Consider the following 21,878-nt stretch of genomic DNA (forward strand, 5'->3'; position numbering starts at 1 on the left):
ACCCAAGCCAGAAATCGAACCCGGACGCTGGCACTGTGAAGCAACAGTGCTAACCACTATGCTACCATGCCGCCCATTATCCATACCTTTTAGCATCTTCTTTACCTCAGTTAGATCTCCCTTCATTCTTCTAAGAGACAGTATAGGCCTAAACTATCAATCTCCCCTCATCTCTGGAATCAACCTAGTGAACCTCCTCTGAACTGCCTCTAATGCCACTACATCTTTCCTCAAATAAGGGGATCAAAACTGTGCACAATACTCCAGGTGCGGACTTACCAATGCCTTGTATGGTTGCAACAACACTTTGTTACTCAATTCCTTTTGCTAACATTCCATTTGCTTTCCTTATTATCTGCTGCACCTTCATGCTCATTTTCTGTGACTCATGCACAAGGACACCCAGATCGCTCTGCATAGGGCACCCCAAAGTCTCTCCCCATTTAGATAAGCTGCCTTTCCATTGTTTTGACCAAAATGCATGACCTCACACTTATCCACAACTCCATCAGCCACGGCCTCACGGTAGCATGGTGGTTAGCATCAATGCTTCACAGCTCCAGGGTCCCAGGTTTCGATTCCCGGCTGGGTCACTGTCTGTGTGGAGTCTGCACGTCCTCCCCGTGTGTGCGTGGGTTTCCTCCGGGTTGCTCCGGTTTCCTCCCACAGTCCAAAGATGTGGTGGGTTAGGTGGATTGGCCATGCTAAATTGCCCGTAGTGTAATGTTAATGGGGGGATTGTCGGGTTGTGGGTTTAAGTAGGGTGATCATTGCTCGGCACAACATCGAGGGCCGAAGGGCCTGTTCTGTGCTGTACTGTTCTATGTTCTATGTTCTATATTGGACTACTTTCCTAACCTATCTATATCCATTTGTCAGGTTCTTATTTTCTCATTGCAGTTTACTGTCCCACCTATTTTTGTGTAATATACAAATTTGGCTATAGAACCTTCTATCCTGTATCCAAGTTGTTAATATAGATTGTAAATAGCTGGGGCCCAAGGACTGAAGTCCTGTGGCATCCCACTAGTTACATTTTCCATCCAGAAATATAATCATTTTATCCTGACTCTGTCTCCTGTCCTGTCAGCCAGTTTTCCATCTAAGCTAATAAATGTGATTTCACCTTGTCAATTAACCTTCTGTGTGGCAACTATATCAAATGCCTTCCGAAGTCCAGATATACTACATCTCCAGGGTCGCCATTATCCACTTTGCTTGTTGCAAACTTCGAGAAGTTACAATTCTTTAGTCCAGAATTAACTTTCTTAGTTAGTATATGGAATGGTGGACGTGAATTCAATTTTTTTTAAATCTGGATTTAAAAAAGTCTAATGATGACCATGAAACCATGGTTGTTTGTCATAAACCCCATCTGGTTCCCTCCTGTCCTTTAGGTAAGGAAATCTCCTTCCCTTACGTGGTGTGTGGCCGAAGCATGTGACTCCAGGCCCACATCAAGGAATTGACTCTGAAAACTGCCCTCTTAATGGCTGAGCAAACCATCAGTTCAAGTGGCAATTAATGATGGGCAGTAAATTGCCCAGCCAGCTACACCACATCCCATGAGATATATTTTTAAACTTGAGGAAGATGTGAAGGCATGGAGTGCAGAGTTCATAGAAGATTCACAAGAATGATTCCAGGGATAATAACTGGAGCTATGAGGAGAGGTTGGGTCTGTTTTCCTGTGGAGAAAAGAAGGCTGAGAGGAGTCTTGTAGAGGTAATCCAAGATCCTGAGGGGTTGGATAGGGTAAATAATGAAAAGCTATTTCCCCTCAGGAGTACATCAAGAACAAGAGACCACAGATTCAAATAATTAGCGAAAGGAGCAGAAGTGACCTGAGGCCAAATGTTTTCACCCAGAGGGTGGTTGGAGTCTGGAATGAACGTATTAAGATGGAGATGGAGCTTCAATCAAGGTATTTAAAAGGGAATTGGATTATTATCTGCAAAGAAAGAATGTGCAAGGTTACAGGGATAAGGCAGGGGAGTGGGATTAGGTAGAATGTTCTTTCAGTGAGCAGTGCAGATTCGATGGGCTGAATGGCCTCCTCCTGAACTGTAACAATTCTGTGGTCCTCTCAGCACAGGCCCTCCATCATCAGCATTGGAACTGAAACTCCGATCATTACATTAACACACAACCACACTGGAATTTCAGAAAACTGGGAAATCTTCCGAGGACAACTGACACCAATATCAGGTGAAACTCACCAACCGCCCAATGTCAATAACAGATTGATAGGATTGATGAAAGCTCAGTGTTTAATCTGGGAGAAGGTGAACCAGAGAACAGAAATAATTCAGAGTACGATAAGATCAAAATAATGTCCCAGTCAACAGATCAATCAGTCTCCTCTTATCATTGAGGACAAACCAAATATTCAAAACAGTGTCCTGAATCAAAGCTGATTTAATCATATTTATACAGAACATTAATGCACACCCCAGCTTTCAGGCTTATTAATATCAGCAGCAACAAACTTCAGCTGTCAGAGTGAAGATGGTTCGGTCCGGATGTAATTAACAGCAGAATCCAAATCCAATCCCTGCAGTCACTTGTGAACTCGCTGGTGTCTCAGCATGTGGGATGACTGAGTGAATCCCTTCCCACACACCGATCAGATGAACGGCCTCTCCCCAGTGTGTCTCCGCTGGTTCTTGAGAAGGTTGGACTTCCAAGTAAGCCACAGTTCGAATGGCTAGCATCTCGGCTGAAATGCTAACTTCAGGGCTCAGGCAGTGGTCATTGGGTTATTTTCCCTAAAGCTGCGGCCAATTTAATGTATTCTCTGGTCAGTACGATGATATTCATTTCTCAGCCCCTGTGATCTCACGTTTAGATCTCTTGATGATAGTGGGAGGTTGATATTTCTCAAACTGTGGGATGAGAGGTCCATGTTTTGAGTCTGCGTTTATAGCATCGGCTAGGGAAAGGGAATGACGGATAAAGGGGATAATGAATCCTAAATAGCACGCTCCTCTCCCGCTCACTGGGAGCAAAGGTTATGCAGTATTACTGAAGATGTAATAGGTGCCATTATAGGTAGAATATTGGGCCCAACGTTCTGTAAAATTTGTCCCATCGGTGTGATTAGGTTGCCCTTTAAAGTCAATGGGATTCTCTTCATGTCCATAGACCACTACCTTTCTTGTGTCATGAGTGCACATTTTACTGGCACTCACATCCAAATAATATTCACATTTACTGTATCCCGCATTCCATGCTCTATGATTATAGCTGATTAAATATATGGTTCCAGTATGATTATGACCAGTTGGGAAGGTTACTTGGGGTGGTTTCTGTTTCTGATCAAAGACATGGTTTGATACCATCCCTTGAAAGTGTTTAATGGGCAGCCTGCAGATCGCCATCTCTTAACCTCATGGTTTATCATTTCTTTGGTTCTGGTGTCTCCACATTGGGGAAGGGTATAGTCGGGATTTTGGAAAATGTAGCATTCTGCCATTTGGGATAAAGTAAAAGGAACAGGCTGTAGTGGGATACCTGCTTGGGAATTGGTAGGGATAGAAGAACACACCCAGCACTTAGAGACGTTGAAAGTCTCTGACATAGGTATAGGACATAAGAACTAGGAGCAGGTGTAGCCATCTGGCCCCTCGAGCCTGCTCTGCTATTCAATGAGATCATGGCTGATCTTTGTGGACTCAGTTCAACTTTCCGGGCCGAACACCTTAACCCTTGATCCCTTTATTCTTCAAAAACGATCTATCTTTACCTTAAAAACATGTAATGAAGGAGCCTCAACTGCTTCACTGGGCAAGGAATTCCATAGATTCACAACCCTTTGGGTGAAGAAGTTCCTCCTAAACTCAGTCCTAAATCTACTTCCCCTTATTTTGAGGCTATGTCCCCTAGTTCTGCTGTCACCCGCCAGTGGAAACAACCTGCCCGCATCTATCCTATCTATTCCCTTCATAATTTTTAATGTTTCGATAAGATCCCCCCTCATCCTTCTAAATTCCAACGAGTACAGTCCCAGTCTAGTCAACCTCTCCTCATAATCCAACCCCTTCAGCTCTGGGATTAACCTAGTGAATCTCCTCTGCACATCCTCCAGCGCCAGTACGTCCTTTCTCAAGTAAGGAGACCAAAACTGAACACAATACTCCAGGTGTGGCCTCACTAACACCTTATACAATTGCAACATAACCTCCCTAGTCTTAAACTCCATCCCTCTAGCAATGAAGGACAAAATTCCATTTGTCTTCTTAATCACCTGTTGCACCTGTAAACCAACCTTCTGTGACTCATGCACTAGCACACCCAAGTCTCTCTGCACAGCGGCATGCTTTAATATTTTATCATTTAAATAATAATCCCGTTTGCTGTTATTCCTACCAAAATGGATAACCTCATATTTGTCAACATTGTATTCCATCTGCCAGACCCTAGCCCATTCACTTAACCTATCCAAATCCCTCTGGACACTTCCAGTATCCTCTGCACTTTTCGCTTTACCACTCATCTTAGTGTCATCTGCAAACTTGGACACATTGCCCTTGGTCCCCAACTCCAAATCATCTATGTAAATTGTGAACAATTGTGGGCCCAACACGGATCCCTGAGGGACACCACTAGCTACTGATTGCCAACCAGAGAAACACCCATTAATCCCCACTCTTTGCTTTCTATTCATTAACCAATCCTCTATCCATGCTACTACTTTGCCCTTAATGCCATGCATCTTTATCTTATGCAGCAACCTTTTGTGTGGCACCTTGTCAAAGGCTTTCTGGAAATCCAGATATACCACATCCATTGGTTCCCCGTTATCTACTGCACTGGTAATGTCCTCAAAAAATTGCACTAAATTATTTAGGCAGGACCTGCCCTTTATGAACCCATGCTGCGTCTGCCCAATGGGACAATTTTCATCCAGATGCCTCGCTATTTCTTCCTTGATGATAGATTCCAACATCTTTCCTACTACCGAAGTTAAGCTCACTGGCCTATAATTTCCTGCTTTCTGCCTACCTCCTTTTTTAAACAGTGGTGTCACGTTTGCTAATTTCCAATCCACCGTGACCACCCCAGAGTCTAGTGAATTCCGGTAAATTATCACTAGTGCGTCTGCAATTTCCCTAGCCATCTCTTTTAGTACTCTGGGATGCATTCCATCAGGGCCGGGAGACTTGTCTACCTTTAGCCCCATTAGCTTGCCCATCACTACCTCCTTAGTGATAACAATCCTCTCAAGGTCCTCACCTGTCATAGCCTCATTTCTATCAGTCGCTGGCATGTTATTTGAGTCTTCCACTGTGAAGACCGACCCAAAAAACCTGTTCAGTTCCTCAGCCATTTCCTCATTTCCCATTATTAAAACTTCCTTCTCATCCTCTAAAGGACCAATATTTACCTTAGCCACTCTTTTTTTTGTTTTATATATTTGTAAAAACTTTACTGTCTGTTTTTATATTCTGAGCAAGTTTACTCTCATACTCGACCTTACTCTTCTTTATAGCTTTTTTAGTAGCTTTCTGTTGCCCCCTAAAGATTTCCAAGTCCTCTAATCTCCCAGCAATCTTTGCCACTTTATATGCTTTTTCCTTCAATTTGATACTCTCCCTTATTCCTTAGATATCCACGGTCGATTTTCCCTCTTTCTTCCGTCCTTGCCTTTTTGTTGGTATAAAACCTTTGCTGAGCACTGTGAAAAATCGCTTGGAAGGTTCTCCACTGTTCCTCAACTGTTCCACCATAAAGTCTTAGCTCCCAGTCTACCTTAGCTAGTTCTTCTCTCATCCCCTTGTAATCTCCTTTGTTTAAACACAAAACACTAGTATTTGATTTTACTTTCTCACCCTCCATCTGTATTTTAAATTCCACCATATTGTGATCGCTCCTTCCGAGAGGATCCCTAACTATGAGATCATGAATCAATCCTGTCTCATTACACAGGACAAGATCTAGGACCGCTTGTTCCCTCGTAGACATGTAAAGGAACGTGTTAACATTGAACTCCTGGATAAGGCCTGCTGGGCCAAACATGGAACTGAAAATCAATATTATGGCAAACATTTTTACAGATTCTGATTTTTGTCCGCGCGCTTCACATGTGATGCGTAAATCCATGATTTATTTCCTTGGGAGTTTCACGGCTGACTGAGTTGTGAGTAATATCTGGTAGGGGCCTTCCCACTTGGCTGCTAACGGCTCGCGCTGAATTTTTTTTACGTAAACGGATTCGCCGGGCACCAAGTCGTGCCCCCCCTCAGGAGGATCGCCTCAAGCTGCCGACACCTGACAGCATTTGTTACGTTTTGACAACAACTAAGTAAAGCATCAGTAACCTGCAAACCTCCTGGCAAACAGCACCTGGAAAGTGGGTTCCATTGTCTGAGTCAATGCTCGCTGGTACTCCCCATCTGGGAATATAGTCTTTGTATAGGACTTTGGCTGTGTGGGTGGCTGTAGCCCTCCTGGCTGGAGCAGCCTCTCCCCATTTCGAGAGGTTATCCACTATTACAAGGACATCAGTGTATCTTTGGCATGCAGGAAGGGTGATGTAATCGACCTGTTTGTTCTGGAATGGTCCTGCAGGGGCAGGAGCTTTTAGCTGAGGTATTGATCTTATGGGTCCTAAGTTGTTCTTTTGACAGGTTACACAGCGGTTTGACACCAATTGTGCATGTGTTTGGAACCCTTTGCCAGACCAACTTTTCTGGAATCGAGCCATCATCTTTCCTGGGGCTAAATGGCCCCATGAATGGATCTGTTGGGCCAGAAATGGCATCAGTGCCTGTGGTGCAACTGGTTTATCCGTCTGAACTTGTCTCCAAATATCATCATCATACCACTGGATACCCGAGTCTAACCATGGCCATTTCTCTTGTGCAGTGTCATGTTGCATTTCACGTAGATCTTGTAATAAATTGGTCACTCCCAATTTGTAGATGTGTCTTGGTTCTGCTGAAGAATTCCACTGGAAGGCAGCTTCCTTTGCAACTCGGTCTGCAAGGGCATTTCCTTGTGCTTCTATAGTGTTGTCTTCAGTATGGGCCTTGCACTTTAGAATGGATACTTCCTTTGGCAAAGCTATGATTTCTAGGAGGTCATCATTTCAGCGGTGTGAGTCTGGAACTCGCTGTCTGACAGGGTCATAGAAGCAGAAATCCTGATCACTTTAAAATTAATGTCTTGGATATCCAATTAAAGGACTGGGACACACAGGACAATCGACTGAGATCTGCAAAATGGGATTAAGCTGAATAGCTCCACTGCAGCCAGCACACACACAATGGGCCAAATGGCCTCTAACTGGACCAGAGCTTTTGAGGTTTTTACTCTGATAGTTGGAGTTTGTTTCTGATGATAATAACCTCTAAGGGACTGGAGTTTAACATTCTAGATATTGATGAAATAAATCAGCTGTTTTAAACACGTTGTAGATTTTTGTCTTTCCCGCCTGAGTGTTTAGCATCACCTGGCTGGAGCTCAGAAAGGACAATCTCACCTCATAGAATCAGAGAATTTACAGTTCAGGGGGAGGCCATTCGGCCCATCGAGTCTGCACCAGCCCTTGGAAAGCGTACCCTACTTAAGCCCACACCTCCACCCTATCCCCGTAACCCAGTAGCCCAAACCTTTTGGACACGAAGGGCAATTTAATATAGTCAATCCACCTAACCTGCACATCTTTGAACTGTGGGAGGAACGCGGAGCACCTGGAGGAAACCCACGCAGACATGGTGAGAACTTGCCTACTCCACAGAGACAGTGACCCAAGCCGGGAATCGAACCCGGGTCTGTGAAGCAACAGGGCTATCCACTGTGCTACCGTGCTGCCATTGCATCCAAGCTCCCGGATTGTCTGTCTTCTCTCCGGGTAAGATTCTGTTTGTCTCTTGTATTTCACTACTGTTCACTACTGCAAACACACCAGCGAATTCACACTGGGAAGAGACCATTTGCCTGCTCCTTTCACTACTGCACTACAAGACAGAGACTTGATTGAAGGGATTCAAACATGGAAGATCTGGGAAAGATGGGCATGGATTTTGGAGGTGGCAACATGTTCAAAGAGTTTGGAGAGGAGAGGGAGGTTGAAGATGGGGCAGTAATTTGTAAGGATGGCAGGGTCAAGGGTTTGTTTTATTGAGGGGGTGATGATGGGAGATCTGAAGGACAGAGGGACAGTACCTGAAGAGAGAGAAATGTTGACAATATCCATGGACCCAGGGTAGTTGGCTGATCAGTAGCTCAGTGGGAATAGGGTCGATGGAGCAGGAGCTGGGTCTTATGGACAAGATGAGCTCCAAGAGGGCAGGAGGGGAGATGGGAGAGAAACTAGAGAAAGATGTGAATTCAGGGCTCGGGAAAGGATGAAATTTAGAGACAGTTTGGTCCGGTGGGCTCGTGGAAGGGAGGGAAGCAGCAGAGGCAGCTGATCGGATTGACTCAATCTCAGTCACAAAAAAGCTCCACAAGCTCCTCACACTTCTTGTTGGAGGTGAGGATCGAAGAGACAGGGGAGAGCGAGAGTACTTCAAAAGGAACTAATTTGTATCAGAGTAATTAAAAAGTTTCAACACACTGCGTATTTAAGACAAATCTAATTTATTTGACTATGAGCCAGAATATTGGCCCCTGTAAATGGCCTGGATTTGTTATCAACATAAAGAGACCCAAATGAACATGGTTCAGTCCTGAATGTGAGGAACAGCAAAATCCAATCACTGTGGTTACTTGTGGCCTCGTTGGTGTCTCAGCATGTTGGATAACTGAGTGAATCCCGTCCCACACTTGGAGCAGGGGAATGGCCTCTCCCCGGTGTGAATTCGTTGGTGTCTCAGCAGACTGGATAACTGAGTGAATCCCTTCCCACACTTGGCGCAGCCGAATGGCCTCTCCCCGGTGTGAATTCGTTGGTGTCTCAGCATGTTGGATGACTGTGTGAATCCCTTCCCACACTCGGAGCAGGTGAATGGCCTCTCTCCGGTGTGACCTCGCTGGTGCTTCTGCAGGTCAGATAACTGAGTGAATCCCTTCCCACACTTGGCGCAGGTGAATGGTCTCTCCCCAGTGTGAATTCGCTGATGTGTCTGAAGGTTGGATAACTGAGTGAATTCCTTCCCACACTCGGCGCAGGCAAATGGTCTCTCCCCAGTGTGAATTCGCTGGTGTTTCAGCAGGTTGGATGACAGTGTGAATCCCTTCCCACACTTGGAGCAGGTGAATGGTCTCTCCCCAGTGTCAACTCGTTGATGCTTCTGCAGGTCAGATGACTGTGTGAATCCCTTCCCACACGGTGCGCAGGTGAATGGCCTCTCCCTCGTGCGATTTCGCTGATGTTCAGTGAGGTGAGATGATTGTCTGAACCCAGTCCCGCAGTGAGAGCACCTGAACGGTCTCTCGTCAGTGTGAACACGTTGATGGCTCATCAGACTCCCAGAACTTTTATAGCACTTCCCGCAGTCTGGACATTTAAAAGGTCTCTCATCAGTGTGAACTCGCTGGTGACTCAGCAGGTTGGATGACCGAGTGAATCCCTTCCCACACTCTGAGCAGGTGAATGGTCTCTCCCCAGTGTGAACCCGCTGGTGTGTGGACAGTGTGGATGACCGAGTGAATCCCTTCCCACACTTGGAGCAGCTGAATGGTCTCTCCCCACTGTGAACTCGTTGATGATTCCGCAGGTTGGCTAACTGAGTGAATCCCTTCCCACACTTGGAGCAGGTGAATGGTCTCTCCCCAGTGTGAATGCGTCGATGAGTTTCCAGCTGGGATGGGGCAGTGAATCCTTTCCCACAGTCCGCACATTTCCACGGTTTCTCCTCGGTGTGACTGCATTTGTGGCTTGTGAGGCCTGATGATAGAGCGAATCCTCGTCCACACACACAACACGTGGATGGTTTCCCCGCATTGTGAACGATGCTTTTTCCTTCCATGTTCAAAGAACGATGATATTCAGGATATGATAAATTGAGGGCTCTGTGAGATCCTGATGTGATGCTTGGTTTGATTCTGCAGACTTTGAAGCCTCCCGTTCGAACACCCTGTGAAACTAATTTAAAAACAGAAAATAGGGAGTGAGAGAGAACCCACAAAAACACAAAGGCAGGTTGTGAAATTGAGCTGAATGAATCTGGTCATTTGTGGGGCCGGCACTGGGAAAAAGTGACCATGAAAACTGCTGGATTGTCACAAAAACCAAACTGGCCTCTTTGGGAGGAGAAAGAGGTGAAGAGAGATTTTGTATATCTACAAGTCATACAAAAGAGAATAGATGGCAAAGCAAATTCTACCTTGAGCTTCATAAACAGTAATATTGATACCAAAACTATTCTTCTGGTGGCACAGTGATTAGCACTGCTACCTCACAGCGCCAGGGACCCGGGTTCAATTCCGGCCTTGGTGACTGTGTGGAGTTTGCACTTCCTCCCAGTGTCTGTGTGGGTTTCCACCTGGTGCTCAGGTTTCCTCCAACAGCCCAAAGAAGGGCAAGTAAGGTGGATTGGCCTTGCTAAATTACCACTTAGTGTCCAGGGATGGGCAGGTTAGGTGGGGCTATGGGGTTACAGGGACAGGGTAGGGGTTTGGGCCTAGACAGGGTGCCCTTTCAGAGAATCAGTGCAGACTCAATGGGCCGAATGGCCCCCTTCTGCACTGTAGGAATTCTATGGTTCTAATTCTATTCTATGAATCTTTATAAAGCTCTGGCCACCACTCTTCAGGAAGGATGTGAAGGTTCCTGGAGAAGGTGCAGAGGAGATTTACCAGAATGGTTCCAGCAAAGGAGGTTGAGGGGAGATTTGATTCAGGGACACAAGATTATGCCAGATTTCCATCGGGTGGACAAAGAAACTCTGTTTCCATTCACTGATCGTACAAGCAGTCGGGACACAGATTTAAAGTTTTGGGTAAAACCTGGATTGAACGATACAAGGTCCTGAGGGGTTTTGACAGGGTGGATATGGAGAGGATGTTTCCTCTTGTGGGAGAATCTGGAACAAGGGCATCACTGTTGCAAAATAAGGGGTCATACATTTAAGATGGAGATGAGGATTTTTTATTCTCTTGAAGGTTGTAAGACTTTGGAACTCATGTCCTTAAAAGGCAGTGGAAGCAGACTCCTTGAATATTTTTAACGCAGAGCTGGATAGATTCTGGATGAGCAAGGGGGTGAAAGGTTATCAGGGGTAGGCAGAAATGTGGAGTTGAGGTTAGAATGAGATCAGCCGCAATCTTATTGAATGCTGAGCAGGCTCGAGGGGACCGAGTGGCCTGTTCCTAGTTTGTATGTAAAAGGTACAGGAGATATGAGGTGATATGAAATATATGTTTTTACACAGCGAGTGGCAATGACCTGAAACTTGCTGCCTATCAGGGAGTTTGAAAATAGACACAATGAATCATTTGATTTCAAAAGGAAATTGGATTTGAGGGAAATAAACCTGCGAGGATACAGGGATGGAGCAGGAGAATGGGACCGACTGGATTGCTCCAGAGAGCTAGCATGGATTCAATGGACCGAATGCCCTTCTTTGTGCCATCATGTCTCTGACTCGTTTGTATAATCTAATTTTGTAATTTAATCCTCAAGTCAATCTGTGCTACACCCTCCGAGGCCATTCTATCCTTCCTCAGGTTTGTTGCCCAGAACTGAACACAGTTCTCCAGGTTTGGTCTAACCAGGGTTTGTGAATCTCGGGGCGTTTCCAGTCACACTGAGACCTGAAATCTTCCCTCACAGACAGAACAGACAAACCTTTTACCTTCCACACCCAGATGCTGCTGAAATTCAGGTTCTGACGAATCGAGACTGTCAGATTGCGATGTGACATTTGGTTAGCGTTTCCCGTCTGTTAAACCTCCTCTTCCAGTATCCTGTAAATTTACAGAAACCTCACTGTCAGTTTAGGATAAAAATTCACAACATTTTCTCCTCATCAACTTTGATTAAATGTATTCCTGGAGGTTTGATCACATAACCTGCCCCCATCCTCCAGCCATTAATCGGTCAACACATCCATCCTTGTGACACACTGCCTTCCTCGGCCAATTGGGAAGCAAAAGGACTCATTACCTTACAGGACAGTTACTGTCCTAACGATTTTCCAGACACCCAGGTATGAATCTCACCAACACAGGGAGCGGAGTTGGTGTGAACTCGGGCAGGAGGAGCTTCGGAACGGTAAATATAAATAATGTACCTCGGGAATTCAGGGCCTAGGCAGCAGGGAGAGGAGTTGGCGCAAATCCAGGGAGAAGGAGCTTCGGAACAGTGAATATAAATAACTTACCTCAGAGTAAAGCTGATTGGCTGGTTGGGAATCTGTTCTAAATTTGAGAAACTGGAGTAATTAACTAAGTCTGGAGTAACTTGGAGATCAGTAACCAGGAAATTGCTGTTAGTATCTATAATCAATGATTTGGATGAGAATGTACAAGGCATAGAACATTACAGCGCAGTACAGGCCCTTCGGCCCTCGATGTCCTTGATCAGTAAGTCCTCTGTCCTTCATCAGTAAGTTTGCAGGTGACACTAAAATAGGTGGTATTGTAGACAGTGAGGAAGGTTATCAAAAATTGCAGCAGGATCTTGATCAGCTGGGTAAGTGGGCCGAGAAATGGCAAATGGAGTTCAATACAGATCAGTGTGAGGTGTTGCATTTCAGAAAGTCAAATCAAGGTCGGACTTTCACAGTGAATGGTAGGGCCTTAGGGTGTATCATGGAACAGAGGGATCTTGGAGTTCATGTGCACGGTTCTTTAAAGGTGGAGTCACAGGTAGATAGGGCAGCACGGTAGTATAGAGGTTAGCACAGTTGCTTCACAGCTTCAGGGTCCCAGGTTCGATTCCCCGCTGGGTCACTGTCTGTGCGGAGTCTGCACGTTCTCCCCGTGTCTGCGTGTGTTCTCTGGTTTCCTCCCACAGTCTAAAGATGTGCGGGATAGGTGGACTCTCCATGCTAAATTGCCCTTAATGTCCAAAAAAAAGGTTAAGTGGGGGTTACTGGGTTACAGGGATAGGGTAGATAAGTGAGCTTGAGTAGGGTGCTCTTTCTAAGGGTTATCCAGCTCTGGAAGACTCGATGGGCTGAATAGTCTCCTTCTGCACTGCAAATTCTCTGAAGAAGGTTTTTGGCATGCTGGCCTTCATCAGTCAGGGCATTGAGTATACAAGTTGGGAAGTTATGTTGCAGTTGTACAGAACGTTGGTGAGGTCGCACCTGGAGTATCGTGTTCAGTTTTGGCTGCGTTGCTATCGGAAATATGTTATTAAACTGAAGAGAGCGCAGAAGAGATTTACAAGGACGTTGCCAGGACTCAAGAGACCAAGTGAAAGGGAGAGATTCGACAGACCAGGGCCTTTGTCTTTGGAGCGTAGGGGACTGAGGGGTGATCTTATAGAGGTGTATAAGATCATGAGAGGCATGGATAGGGTGAATGCACTCAGTCTTTTTCTCAGGGTTAGGGAGTCGGGAACTAAAGGGCATAGGTTTAGGTTAAGACGGAAAAGAATTAATGGGAATCTGAGGAGCAATGGTTTTACACAGAGGATAGTACAGAATGAGCTGGCGGAGGAAGGAGTTGAGGCAGGGACATTGACAACACTGAAAAGGCATTTGGACAGATACATGGATAGGAAAGGTTCAGAGGGATACGGGCCAAATACAGGCCAATGGGATTGGCTTAGATGAGCTTTTTGGTTGGCATGGACCAGTTTGGGCTGAAGGGCCCATCTCCATACCATAGATTCTATGAACCCCAAGTCTCTTTGGACACCCACTGTACTGAACCTCTTTCCATTTAGAAAGTACTCAGTTCGATCCTTTTTCGGTTCAAAACAGATAACCTCACACTTGTTTATAATGCCACAAACTTGCCCATTCACCTTGTCTGTCAGTCAATATCTTCTTGCAATTTAATGCAATCATCTACGCCGTCTATGATGCCACCGAACTTTGTATCATCAGCAACTCAGAGGGGCTGGTTTAGCACACTGGGCTAAATCGCTGGCTTTTAAAGCAGACCGAGGCAGGCCAGCAGCACGGTTCAATTCCCGTAACAGCCTCCCTAAACAGGTGCCGGAATGTGGGGCTTTTCACAGTAACTTAATTTACTTGTGACAATAAGCGATTTTCATTTCATTCACAGTGCAGAAGAGGCCCTTCGGTCCATCAAATTTGCACCAACACATGATAAACCTGACCTAATCGCATTTGCCAGCACTTGGCTCATAGCCTTCAATGTTATGACGTGCCAGTCTTCATCCAGGTACTTTTTTAGAGGATGTGAGGCAACCCGTTTCTATCACCCTCCGAAGGCAGTACATTCCAGACCGTCACCACCCTCTGGATAGAAATATTTTTCCTCACTACCTGTGTCAATAAATCTAATCCCCACTCTCTGCTGGTTAGCCAATCCTCTATCCAAGCTAATATATCATCTCTCAACCCCGTGGGATTTTATGTTGATTATTACCTTTTGTGTGACACCTTATCAAATGTATTCTGGGAGTCCAAATACATCTACAGGACCCCATTATCCACTTGGCTTGTTACATCTTCCAAGAACTGCAAGAAATGAATCAAACACAATCTACACTTCGCAAAACCACGCAGACTCTGATGGATTGCAGTTTGACTTTCCAAATGTCCAGATACTGCTTCCTCAAAAATGGATTCCAACAGTTTCCCAACAACAGACTTTAAACTAACTAGTTTCCTACTTTCTGCCTTTTTGACCTAATCCAGTGACATTGAAGATTTTCTCAGTGACCCTCAGTCACCATCATTGGGATTAACTTTAAATTTCAGATGTTATTAAATTAATGGATTGGAGCTCATGTCCCCAGAACATTTTCCTGTCTCTCTGGGTGACTAATGCAGTGACATTGTCACTGGGTCAGTGTCTACCCCCTGGTCTCTATGATGTTGTTTGTGGAGAGAAGCCGGAAGTGACGGACAGTGAGAGTGGAGAATGTTCATTGTTCGGCTCTGGGGCCGCACTGGGGATTTGTAAACCCCGCCCCCCAACACCGACCCCTCACAATACCCGGCAATGATTGACGGCATCGCGCGACCAATAATGGAGTCGGCGGGTTCGGGCGGACATGTCGGGAGTGACTGGTCCTCCAACCAATCGGAGTGAATCAGGGGCGGGACTGGGCAGAGTGAGGCATGCGCACTGTGATTAATGGCGACGGAAGGTTCTTTCTCGGATCTGTAATTAGTGACGGTGGGAATGGCGGGTCGGAGGGAGAGCTGGATCATGCGGGTTGATAGGCACGCTTCGTAAACATGTTATATAAACCGAACACCTGACAAAATAAACCACCGATACCTGGGGATCTGAGCAGAGGCTGCAGTTTTGTTCCAGAAGAGACTATGCGGCCGCCATCTTTATTTGGTGCTCGCAACGCTACGCATGCGCCCTCGGCATCATTATTTAGATCAGTCGCGGTAGTGCGCACGCGCACCCACCATCTTTATTGGGGCACGAGCAGCAGAGCGCATGCTCAGTCGCCATCATTGTTGGGGGCAACATTTTTTAAATGTGTCTTCCTGACAGACTGTTTCACGCTGAGTTACAAATTCTTATTTATGGGGCAGAATATATGTCGAGGGCAGTGACCATAATTCGAATTTATATTATGACTTGAACAGAATACAACTTTTAAGACTTTTAGAGAAACGTCACAAAATAACAATTGACACTGAGCCACATGAATGAAAATCGCTTATTGTCAGGAGTAGGCTTCAATGAAGTTACTGTGAAAAGCCCCTAGTCGCCACATTCCGGCGCCTGTCCGGGGAGGCTGGTACGGGAATCGAACCGTGCTGCTGGCCTGCTTGGTCTGCTTTAAAAGCCAGCTATTAGCCCTGTAAGCTAAACCTTCTCAGCCTCTCATGAGGAGATATTAGGTTTTAAGGAGAATCCTAACGGAGGAAATTGAGTCAGAGTTTTAAGGAGGAAATTCCAGAAATTGAGGCCTTGGCAACTCAGTAATGGTGAAGAGATTAAAATCAGGAATTCTCAAGTGGCTGGAATTAAATGAGTGCAGAGATCTCAAAGGGGTGTGTGTGGAGGAGATTACAGTGATCAGGATGATCACTACCATGGAGGAAAAGACGAATGAGAAATTAAAACTTTTTTGTGCCTTTTAAAAGGAAGCATTTGCAGATCAGTGGGACAGGGGCTGGTGTGAGTAAGCATATGGGTAGCAGAGTTTGGGATGGGATGGAGGGGGTTGTTTAATGTTGGAGTCCGGTTGCGAGTGCATTGGAATAATTTGGTTGAGACGTAACAGAAGAATGGATGATGGTTTCTGCAGCAGATGAACAGAGACTAAGGCGGAGTTGAGCTATGTTCCTGAGGTGGAAATCGGCAATCTTGGTGATGATGTGGATATGTGGTTAAGAGCTCATCTAGGGGTGAAACATTTGACAGGAATGGAATTGGTAACAAGGGAGTGGAGTTTGTAGAGGGGATGAAAGGGAATGGGTTCAGTCTTCTCAATATTTAAATGGAGGAAAGTTCTGCTCATCCAGCACTGGATGTCGGACAGGATCCGACTGTGTGTGGCTTGGAAAGGAACTTGCAGGTGGTGATGGGGCTGGTTTAGCTCACTCAGCTAAATTGCTGGCTTTTAAAGCAATCCAAGCAGGCCAGCAGCAGGGTTTGATTCCCTTCGATTCCCAGCCTCCCCGGACAGGCGCCGGAATGTGGCGACTAGGGGCTTTTCACAGTAACTTCATTGAAGCCTACTCGTGACAAGCGATTTTCATTTCATTTCATGTTCACATACATTTGCTGTCCTGCTCCATCCAGGTGTTTTGTAGATTCTGTCAAATTGTGATTCAGTTGTTGGTTCATTGCTTCCTGTTACCCTCACTCTGTTCTCTCTCCCTTTCCATCAATCTATTTGATTCTCTCTTTCCCGCTACTCACTCTCTTTCTCTCTCACTCTGTTTCTCACAAATAATTCTCTAGCCCAGAGGGTTGTGGATGATCATAATAATCATTATTGTTACAAGTAGGCTTACATTAACACTGCAATGAAGTTACTGTGACCATCATTGAATATATTTAAGGCTGAGATGGTGAGATTTTGGTCTCTCAGGAAGTCAAAGGATATAGAAAGCTAACAGGAAAGTAGAATTGAAGACTGAGATCAACAACAATCGTGTTCAATGGCAGAGCAGGTTCGACGGGCTGAATGGTCTACTTCTATTTCTTGTGTTCTTGCAGAGGCCCGAGTTTTGTGTGGGCTCAGGCTGGGTGGCAGGTTCCCTTCCCTGAAGGACATTAACAAACTAATTCACTTTTCACAAAAGGTTCAACAGTTTTCATGGTCACTTTTTCCCAGTGCTGGCCCCACAAGTTACCAGATTGATTCAGCTCAATTTCACAAGCTGCCTTTGTGTTTTGTGGGATCTCTCTCACTCCCTTTTTTCTGTTTTAAATCAGTTTCACAGGGTATCAGCAGGGAAGGATGTGTGATTGGGAAACTCCAACCAAACACCACATCAAAATCTGACAGTCGTGTAACTGATCGGAACCCGAATATCATCAGATTTTGAACATGGAAGGAAAAAGCACAGTTCACAGTGGAGAGAAACTGTACACGTGTTCTGTGTGTGGACGAAGCTTCAGCCGATCATCTGATCTGTCAAAACACAAGCGCAGCCACAGCAGGGAGAAACCATGGAAATGTGGGGACTGAGGCAATGCGTTCAATTACCCATCTGACCTGGCAACCCATCGACGCATTCACACTGGGGAGAAGCCTTTCACCTGGCCCGAGTGTGGACGTGGATTTACTCAGTCATACAGCCTGTTAATGCACCAGCGTGTTCACACTGGGGTAAGGCCTTTCACCTGCTCCAAGTGTGGGTGTGGATTCACTCATTCATCCCAACTGCTGACACATCAGCAGATTCACAATGATGAGCGACCTTTTAAATGCGGGAAGTGCTTTAAAAGTTCTCGGGATCAGGTGTCCCATCAAAGAGTTCACACTGACAAGAGACCGTTTAAAAGCTTCGATTGTGGGAAATGCTTTAAAAGTTCTGGGAAACTGGTGTCCCATCAACGTGTTCACACTGACGAGAAACCATTCAGCTGCTCCGACTGGGACTGGGTTCAGACGATCATCTCCACTCACTTTACACCAGCGGATTCACACTGGAGGGAGGCCATTCACCTGCTGAGAATGGATCAAGCTGGCACTTGCTACTCAGATTCCCCAGTACAGACACCCTTCACTTTAAAAATAACATTTCATTCAGACATAAGAGAAACCATCACCGGTCCCCCCCCCCCCCCCCCCCCCCCACTCACACACACACACCCCGCAGGACCAGAGGGACAGTGAGAGTCCTGAACATTGTTGTACAGTCTCATTGATATTTCATATGAGCCTTTTTCTGTTCCATTGAATCCCTTCAGTGCAGAACGAGGCCATTCAGCCCATCAAGTCTGCACTGACCCTCCAATACGGCACCCCACTCAGGACCACTCTTCTACCCTATCCCCAGAAACCCACTCAACCTTTGGACACTCAGGGGAAATCTTTTAGAATGACCAATGCACCTAACCTGCGCTAACCACAGTCTTTGGACTGTGGGAGGGAACTGGAGCACCCGGAAGAAACCCACGCAGACACAGGGAGAAAGTGCAAACTCTACAAAGTCACCCAAGAGTGGAATCAAACCCCCTCCCTCTGATCTCCAGTTAGCTTCTGTTTGAATGAACAGAGCCCCAGTTTCTCTAATCCCTCCTGGTAACTAAAGCCTCTCTTCCGTGGGATCAGCTCAGTGAATCTCTTCTACACCCTCTCCATGGCCTTGACATCCTTCCTGGTGCAAGATCCCCAAAACCTAATCTAATATTCTAACTGCAGCCTAACCAATGATTTGAACAGGTTTACATGACCTCTGTCCTTTTGTACTCCACACCCAGAATTATAAAACCTTGGATCCCATGTGTTTTTGAAACACTTTATCAACTTGTCCTCCCACATTTAAATGTTTGTGCATCTGAACTCCTTTTAGAGTTTTGGAGATATTAACATAACATGGCTGAAATACATTGACATCCAATGTCTGATATAATGTGTGTTATGGGAGAGAGAAGTTTAGTCTGTGTTAGAAACTCAAGCAGGAGCTTCACTGCAGACAGGTCACCATGGAAACGCTGATGAGACATTTCATTCCACAGAATCAACTCATTGGAAACTCCAATCGGATCGGGGAGGGGACAGAGTTTGTCTGTTATTAACCTCAACATAAACTTAAACCAGAGTGAATAATGGAACAGATTAAATTCTAATGTGTGATGTTTATAGCTACAGTAATGGAATTATCAGAAATAATAGAATTAACAGGCAGGGTAGTTCAGGGAAAATGAGGAAATTACTGCAGAAACGTAACTGCTGGGAACCAAGAATGTGCCCTTGTAAATCGCAGATTAGAGAAATTCCTGCTTGCTGCATGAACTGTGTTCTGTACTGGCCACCAAACCTCAGGGAAAATACATTGCACTTGGTAACAGTCCAGTACAGATTGACCATGATGAAGTGAGGCTGGTGAACTGACTGAATCACTTCCCCCACACACGGAGAACATTAACGGTCGCTCCTCCATGTGAACATGTCGACAAATCTCCAGCTCTGATTAAATCTAATACACAATCCCCAGATTTCCAAGGTTTCTTCCAGCGTGACTACATATCGTTCAAAAGGTCAGACCATCGGCTAAAACGTCATCCACATTCCGAACACGGGAACTGTTTCTGCCACATTGAACAGGGTCTTTGAACAAAGAACAATACAGCACAGGAACAGGCCCTTCAGCCCTCCAAGCCTGTACCGGTCATGATACCAACCTTTGCCAAAACATTCAGCTTGTGCCGTATCCCTATACCAATCTTATCCATGTGTTTGTCAAGATGCCTTTTGAACGCCGTTCATGTATCTCCTTCCATAACCTCCCCTGGCAATGCGTTCCAAGCACGCACCGCCCTCTGCGTAAAAAGAACCTGCCTTGCACATCTCGTCCAAATTTTGCCACAGGGACCTTAAACCTATGCGCCCTGGTGACTGACCCCTCCACCCTGCCTGCTGATCCCACTCTATCCATGCCCCTCATAATCTTGTGGACCTCTTTCAAGTCACCACTCTTGAATAGGATGGGATTAGAGGGATACGGACCCAGAAAGTGGAGAAGATTTTAGTTTAGACGTGCAGCATGGTCGGCACGGGCTTGGGGGGCTGAAGGGCCTGTTCCTGTGCTGTGCTTTTCTTTGTTCTTTGTATCAACAGCTTCATGAGTAACTGAAGAGACTGGATTCTGCTGTTATTTCTGCTGTTAATCACATACAGGATCGATAGTCTTACAATATTTGGTTTATTTCTGCTGATGTCAACAACCCCAATAACTGGCTGCAGTTTAATATTCTGGATTCGTCACTGATTTTGGGGCTGCAGTGTCTCTTTTTGAAAACATCTTTCCTCTTTATTCAAGATCTTTCCCAGGAACACACTTGCAATAGCGTTATGAATTTTTACTTTAATCCTAAATAGTTTTTGGTGAAAAATCAATAATTCAGTTTCTGAAACATTCTACTGATCTCCAAGTGGAAAATGCTAATTAATCCTTGCTGACAATTCTTTCTGACTTACACATTCTTCACTGTGACACCACCATTATGAAATTAAATTATCAACATGAAATAAACTGTAAAATATTTCACAGATTCATGAATAGAAACTTAATCAATCAACATTACTATTGATGAAGTTTGGAAGTTGCTGAATTGAATCATTTCTGACACAGCAGCAGCAAAATTTGGTAAAGATGGAAACCACAACAAAGACTGGTTTGAGACCCACTCAGCAGAGATAACATCTGTAATTGAAGCAAAAAGCAGAGCCTACCCGATGCCCAACATAAACCCAAGAGCTAAAACAGTGCATCACTTGGGACTTGAACATTGCCAAGGCCATTGTGTAAAAGATGGAGATGCTGTGCAAATAAATACTGGAGCAGCCTATGTCCAGGAATCTGAAACCAAAGATGGTTTCATATTTCTTTTGGTTTCAGATTCCAGCATCCGCAGTAATTTGCTTTTATCAAGGAATCTGAACTGTCTTTGATTATGGATTATTAGTTTTTTTAAATTTAGAGTAGCCAATTCATTTTTTCCAATTAATGGGCAATTTAGCATACCCAATCCACCTATCTTGAATATTTTTGGGATGTAGGAGCGAAACCCACACAAACACTCCACATGGACAGTGACCAGGAGCCACGATCGAACCAGACACCTCGGCGTTATGAGGCAGCAGTGTGAACCACTGTGCCACCGTGCCACCCTGATTATGGATTATGGTGACATTCTCACCAACAAATGTAAATATGCCCCTCTTGGGTTGAACACAATTGTGAGCTGTACTCCTGTGAGATGGACACCTCCCAGTCTCTTTTACTCTCCTGCAGTTTCCTGTCATGGTTGAGTTGGACAAGGAATCCTCATCACTTGAATTGGGAAAGGCGATTGATTGTTGAGCAAGCAGAAAGGCACCCGGCAAGGATGGAATTCCAGCTGAACTGCTCACACACAGAAAGTCCCATTGACTGTCACACCTTCATGACATGCTCCTCCTCTATTGTTAGGTTGTCAGCTGTTCCTCATTTCAAGGATGACATCTACTCACTCTTGTGGTCTATCTGTGATTGGAGAAGGTGTTTCTCAACCCACAGATCTTTGACAGAGATCCCTCTCTGCCACTCTCTGCCTCATCATTGAGGTGTTGGAAATCAAAAGTAATAATAATAATAATCGTTATTATTGTCACAAGTAGGCTTACGTTATCACTGCAATGAAATTACTGTGAATAT

General features: G+C 45.2%; 1 long non-coding RNA gene across 1 annotated transcript; it reads right to left on the minus strand.

The window, feature by feature from the left end:
- Positions 1-9,973: 9,973 nt before the first annotated feature.
- Positions 9,974-15,409, minus strand: LOC119961085. The gene is made up of 3 exons (XR_005459586.1): positions 15,319-15,409; positions 11,745-11,856; positions 9,974-10,033 (listed from the first exon to the last, which is right to left on the minus strand). It is a non-coding gene; the product is annotated as an uncharacterized LOC119961085 (long non-coding RNA).
- Between the last annotated feature and the right edge of the window lie 6,469 nt (positions 15,410-21,878).

This window comes from Scyliorhinus canicula, unplaced genomic scaffold (assembly GCF_902713615.1).
Source record: "Scyliorhinus canicula unplaced genomic scaffold, sScyCan1.1, whole genome shotgun sequence".
In the NCBI taxonomy this organism is placed as follows: domain Eukaryota; kingdom Metazoa; phylum Chordata; class Chondrichthyes; order Carcharhiniformes; family Scyliorhinidae; genus Scyliorhinus; species Scyliorhinus canicula.